The 6,410-nt window shown below is 45.9% G+C and overlaps 3 non-coding genes across 3 annotated transcripts; all 3 read right to left on the reverse strand.

Moving 5' to 3' along the window:
* Nucleotides 1–2,271: 2,271 nt before the first annotated feature.
* On the reverse strand, nt 2,272–2,344 carry trnav-aac (transfer RNA valine (anticodon AAC)). Its single transcript has one exon. It is a non-coding gene; the product is annotated as a tRNA-Val (tRNA).
* Nucleotides 2,345–3,216: 872 nt separating this feature from the next.
* On the reverse strand, nt 3,217–3,289 carry trnav-cac (transfer RNA valine (anticodon CAC)). The gene has a single exon. It is a non-coding gene; the product is annotated as a tRNA-Val (tRNA).
* A 1,538-nt stretch (nt 3,290–4,827) lies between these two features.
* trnav-aac (transfer RNA valine (anticodon AAC)) lies at nt 4,828–4,900 on the reverse strand. The gene has a single exon. It is a non-coding gene; the product is annotated as a tRNA-Val (tRNA).
* Between the last annotated feature and the right edge of the window lie 1,510 nt (nt 4,901–6,410).

Consider the following 6,410-nt stretch of genomic DNA (forward strand, 5'->3'; position numbering starts at 1 on the left):
GGTGACAGAAATCAAACTTAAAACAACATGTCCAGGACATTCAAAACCTTTAGCTTTTTTAGACCTTTGAAAATAGCCTTAGACATTCACTACAACGCCTTATTATTTACAGACAATATATTTATTAGGACTTGATAATAAATGTAAAACAGAGAAGCCGCTGTAAATAAACTGTTTCTTAAATGTTTCTTTAAAAACTGTAATATTGTTAATAAAACACACACACACACAACAACATTTCATTTTTAATCGAACCTTCCAAGTGTAAACGCTTCCTGATCCCGGGACTTCCTGTTTCACAAACGTTTTCACGATCTGTTTAAATATTAAATACAATGAACACCTTCAAGCCTTTTCCTACAACCACTTTAAAACAGAAGTATAATAGCGGGATATAAGCCAAACAACTTACTAAACCCTTTCGGACGGCTTTACTTCCTAACCAGACGGTACAGCAATCGGTCATTTCTAAACACGTTCCCCAGAAACAAGCCTAGACCTGTCCGGACTTCTAAAGATCTTTCCCAGAACCCCCCGCCCTACAGGAAACGGTCACCCATCGCTTAAATATTAGCCCTCAACGGGCAAAAAAGCCCTTTTAAAAACATTAAAGTTTGAAAGATCTTACTTACCTCCACAGAATAATCGTTTCTTATGTTTTTCGGCTGGTTTAGCTTTTTGCACCGCTGTGAAGGTAAGAGACATGTTTAACCTTTAACCACACCGCTTTATAAAAAGCTTTAACCTCTTACAGGCTGCAGATATATACTCACAGCTATCAGATACCGGGGCTGACGGCCTTTCAGATTCTTGAAAGGTTACGGTTCTCGAAGGTAAAACGAAACAAGCCCTCGATGTGGAAGGCCTTTCGTTGTCTCGAACCACGTTTCTTAATACTGTTAGACAGGATAATTTTTTTAAATTAACAAAACTGGACTCAAACATCTTACAGAAACGTTATACAAACAAACAGGGGTTTAGTTCTTACCCGGTCGGCAGACAGCCTGTCTAGGGACAACCACTTCTCTTGGTCGATCCTCGGAGACATTAATCACAGGCCTTTCGATAGTTTCTGTGTAATTAAAGAGACCGGCATTAATATATATTAAAACGTTTTCATAACTCTAATGAGCCGCTTCAAAACCACACACACCCATGCATAAGAACCCATGAGCGCAAACACAAAAATCTTACCGTCGTTGTTCCAGATGATCTCCTCAGCGTTGGGAATTAACTCCTGTTGACTGGCTGAAAAATAATTTTACAGAACTTAAAACAGATGTTATAGCCTTATTTACAATACATGCACACAACACGCTCTGAGTCAATGAAAATAATCTGAAGACTTGCCTAAAAACTCGTTTAAATCGAATCGCTGATGTTGTTTCCGGACATTGTTGATCTTTAGTCTTAAATCGAAAGGTCAGTGTGAGTCTGTCGAGCTGAAGACCAGACCTTCATACTTATACTGATGGCCACATGCCGGATCTGCTTGTAAGGCATTGTTCTGGTCTGGCCTTTGTGCCACCCTGTTACCAATTAACATATCAAAACCAACCAATAAAATGACACTGCATCAAATTTCAAATAGAAACCAAGATGGAGACGATCTCTCTCCTCTCTACTCTAAACTTTTATTAGAACCTTTTGGTCTCTCAAAAAAACATTTTTAAGCATCAAGACCTATAGTCAACAACCACTAAGAATATTTCAGGCCTTTATAAGCGCTAAAAAACAACCTGAGCCTAGAAAATAACTATAAAGATCAAAAAGAACTAGCACTTTTACAGTGATTTTTTTATTTATTTTTTATAGCGATGCTTTGTTTGGTATTAAACAAGTCACAAACTACTCAGAACAGCGTTTATCCCCGCAAAAGAGATATTTGGGTTTATTTTACAAAGCTTATAAATTATATAGGTTAAAAGTATTCTGAATGTTTTGATATCACACGCCATACCTACTGTTGTCTTCTACACCTTACGGTAGCAACAAATCTAACTACTGCTTTACTTTAACAATAATAATGACGGCGACCACGATGACAACAAGAACAACAACAACAACAACAACAACAACAACAACATCATCATCATCATCATCATCAGATTTTAATTAAAAGTGGCTACACCAGCGTTTACAATTTCAACCTGTCGACGGACGGACGCTCTGAGTGCATCGATTACGGGCACTCCAATGAAGAAAAGACACCCACCGCCTCCGGGGAACCACGAGGGCAAGCATGACGAAAAGGGCCAGCCCACAGTAGGCTGTTTCCGCCCGGTTTCGAACCGGGGACCTTTCGCGCGTTAGGCAAACGTGATAACCGCTACACTACGGAAACTGACACCGCTGCCTCTTGCTTCAAATGGTTACCGTTAAAGCCTGCTGGTAAAACGGGCTCAGGTGTTTCAGGTCGGCTAGGCTGTGAGATGTCGTCTGAAGTGCGGCGAAAGGATGCCATTTTCACTAACCTGTTTGGCATTGCTAAAGGGCACATCAGGACACTTCGGAAACTCTTTTAAAGGCAGGACGCCCTGCGCTCTGACAGTGCCTGCACTTAGCCCAACAAGGTGATGCTGAATGGCTTGTTCAAACGTCTGGTGGTCTTCCTTCACCACCAGACTATCAGAGCTATTGTGCCTTCTACACCTTACGGTAGCAACAAATCTAACTACTGCTTTACTTTAACATTAATAATGACGGCGACTACGACGACAACAAGAATAACAACAACAACATCATCATCATCAGATTTTAATTAAAAGTGGTTACACCAGCGTTTACAATTTCAACCTGTCGACGGACGGACGCTCTGAGTGCACCGATTTCGGGACACTTCGGAAACTCTTTCAAAGGCAGGACGACCTGCGCTCTGACAGTGCCTGCGTTTAGCCCAACAAGGTGATGCTGAATGGCTTGTTCAAACGGCTGGTGGTCTTCCGTCACCACCAGACTATCAGAGCTATACTGCACCTTCAACTAGATAAGAGTAACAGCAATGTCGCCGATCCTGCTACGGTCGTATTGTAACAGCAACAACATGTATCGATTTTAAAAGTGTCAGTTCCAGTGCCTCACAAAGCTACCCTTCTGCGATCGTTTGTTCTCAAGGTCAGGATTTCTTGCCACTCCGAGGAAGAGAAAACGACGGCCGGCCTTGGAGCAGAGAGATGGCGACGGGTAACACGGCACTGGCACGCGTGCACCGCGGGTTGTTTCCGCCCGGTTTCGAACCAGGGACCTTTCGCGTGTGAGGCGCACGTGATAGCCACTACACTACGGAAACCGACCCGTCCTGGTGTTTCAAATGGCTCCCATCGAAGCCGGCTGGTAAAACGCGCACAGGGGTTTCCCGTGGGCCAGCCTGTGAGATAAAGGTTTCTATTTTCACTGACCTATTTTGCATTGCTCAAGGGCACATCAGGACACTTTGGAAACTCTTTCAAAGGAAGAACGCCCTGAGCTATGACAAGACTTACACTTACCCCAACAAGGTGATGCTCAATGGCTTGTTCAAACAGCTGCTGCTCGTCTTGTGCCACCATCAGACAATCACAGAGCTATTGTGCCTTCTACACCTTACGGTAGCTACAAATCTAACTACTGCTTTACTTTAACAATAATAATGACGGCGACCACGACGACAACAAGAAAAACAAGAACAACAACAACAACAAGAACAAGAACAAGAACAACAACATCATCATCATCATCATCATATTTTAATTAAAAGTGGCTACACCAGCGTTTACAATTTCAACCTGTCGACGGACGGACGCTCTGAGTGCACCGATTTCGGGACACTTAGGAAACTCTATCAAAGGCAGGTCGCCCTGCGCTCTGACAGTGCCTGCACTTAGCCCAACAAGGTGATGCTGAATGGCTTGTTCAAACGGCTGGAGGTCTTCCGTCACCACCAGACTATCAGAGCTATACTGCGCCTTCGACTACATAAGAGTAACAGCAATGTCGCTGATCCTGCTACGGTCGTATTGTAACAGCTACAACATGTATCGATTTTAAAAGTGTGAGTTCCAGCGCCTCGCAAAGCTACCCTTCTGCGATCGATTGTTTTTAAGGTCAGGATTTCTTGCCACTCCGAGGAAGAGAAAACGACGGCCGGCCTTGGGGCAGAGAGAAGGCGACGGGTAACATGGCACTGGCACGCGTGCACCGCGGGTTGTTTCCGCCCGGTTTCGAACCGGGGACCTTTCGCGTGTGAGGCAAACGTGATAGCCACTACACTACGGAAAACAACCCGTCCTGGTGTTTCGAATGGCTTCCATCGAAGCAGGCTGATAAAACGCGCACAGGCGTTTCCCGTGGGCCAGCCTGTGAGATAAAGGTTTCTATTTTCACTGACCTATTTTGCATTGCTAAAAGGCACATCAGGACACTTTGGAAACTCTTTCAAAGGCAGGACGCCCTGCGCTCTGACAGTGCCTGCACTTAGCCCAACAAGGTGATGCTGAATGGCTTGTTCAAACGTCTGGTGGTCTTCCTTCACCACCAGACTATCAGAGCTATTGTGCCTTCTACACCTTACGGTAGCAACAAATCTAACTACTGCTTTACTTTAACAATAATAATGACGGAGACTACGACGACAACAAGAACAACAAGAACAACAACAACAACAACATCATCATCATCATCATCAGATTTTAATTAAAAGTGGCTACACCAGCGTTTACAATTTCAACCTGTCGACGGACGGACGCTCTGAGAGCACCGATTTCGGGCACTCCAATGAAGAAAAGCCACCCACCGCCTGCGGGGAACCACGAGGGCAAGCAGGACGAAAAGGGCCGGCCCAAAGCAGGCTGTTTCCGCCCGGTTTCGAACCGGGGACCTTTCGCGCGTTAGGCGAATGTGATAACCGCTACACTACGGAAACTGACAACGCCACCTCTTGCTTCAAACGGTTACCGTAGGAGCCTGCTGGTAAAACGGGCTCAGGCGTTTCAGGTCGGCTAGACTGTGAGATGGCGTCTGAAGTGCCGCGAAATGATGCCATTTTCACAGACCTGTTTGGCATTGCTAAAGGGCACATCAGGACACTTCGGAAACTCTTTCAAAGGCAGGACGCCCTGCGCTCTGACAGTGCCTGCACTTAACCCAACAAGGTGATGCTGAATGGCTTGTTCAAACGGCTGGTGGTCTTCCGTCACCACCAGACTATGAGAGCTATACTGCGCCTTCAACTACATAAGAGTAGATAGTAGGGTTTTTTGGGCGCGGCCTATTTTGTTATGACGTATGCCCTAAGCTTATTAATATTCCTACGTCATAATTGGGGGGCGTGATTTTAGGTAGAGTTATTTCCTTAATTATTCCTACGTCATATCCGTCAGAAAGTGTACACCCATAAAACCCTGAACAACAAGGCCACCCATAAATACCCCCACCCCTCTGAAGGCAACGCCCCGAAACTCTCCTCTCTATTTAAGAACCCGCGCTTCTTTTAGGCAATACCTCTTTAATTCTCAGCTTCTGAAACATCCCGCTTCTTCAACATGTCCAGCGACATCAACATGAAACCCCGCAAGAAACAATCCCGGGCAAGGGTTCCTGTACTCACCAATTTGAAGATTGAACGCTCCTGGGTGTTGTTCTGGGGGGCTCGACGGGGTTACCGCTTTAAAAGGGATCCCAGCTATGTTGGAGTGGAGCTTCTTGCTTTGGGAGAGAAGGAGGGTACGTTGGAACCTTTTGAGACGGTAATTGAATACTCTTATGAGGACTGGTTGAAGGTGATGGCCTGGAGAGATCTGGGGCTTGTGGATAAGACTCTAGAAGGCTTGCAAGAGGGTCCAAGAGAATGCGAAATGGAGTCTCCGACTCAGGGTTTTGAAAGGTGTGAATGGGAAAGCTTGCAGAACTACGACAGACGACGTGTGGGGTTTTGGAGGGGGGTCTGACGGCTCAGGGGCTACTCTCTTCTAAGAGGGCGGTGTGTCATGACGTAGTGAAGAGATAGGATAAAAGGTGCAACAATTCATTCATGGTTTAAAATTAAAGAGAATGTCTTACCCGAAAGCTGCGGACGTCGACAGGCTCTACAGGCCTCTTCAAACCCGGGATCACCCCTGGTTCTATTCCCCAGATTTTGTTTACACTCTGGAACCCTTTGACTGTGGTTACTCTCCAAGACCTCAGACCCCGGTCCCTCAGGACGAAACAACATGCGGTGCGATGGATGTCCAAATGAGTCTCGGGGATCCCCAGCCTCTGGAGCTCATGGAGGGCCTCGATTTTGCCGAACTGTCTACCGTCTGTGCGTCTCAGGAGGGGGTCAGTCCAATGGATGGAGAAACACCCCACAAACCACCAGGCGACCCAATGAGCATCGGACTGTCCCGGGGGCGTGATGAAGACGCAGGATTTATGCCCGGGGTATGTGACCA

This window comes from Amia ocellicauda (genome assembly GCF_036373705.1).
Source record: "Amia ocellicauda isolate fAmiCal2 chromosome 11 unlocalized genomic scaffold, fAmiCal2.hap1 SUPER_11_unloc_2, whole genome shotgun sequence".
Lineage (NCBI taxonomy): Eukaryota > Metazoa > Chordata > Actinopteri > Amiiformes > Amiidae > Amia > Amia ocellicauda.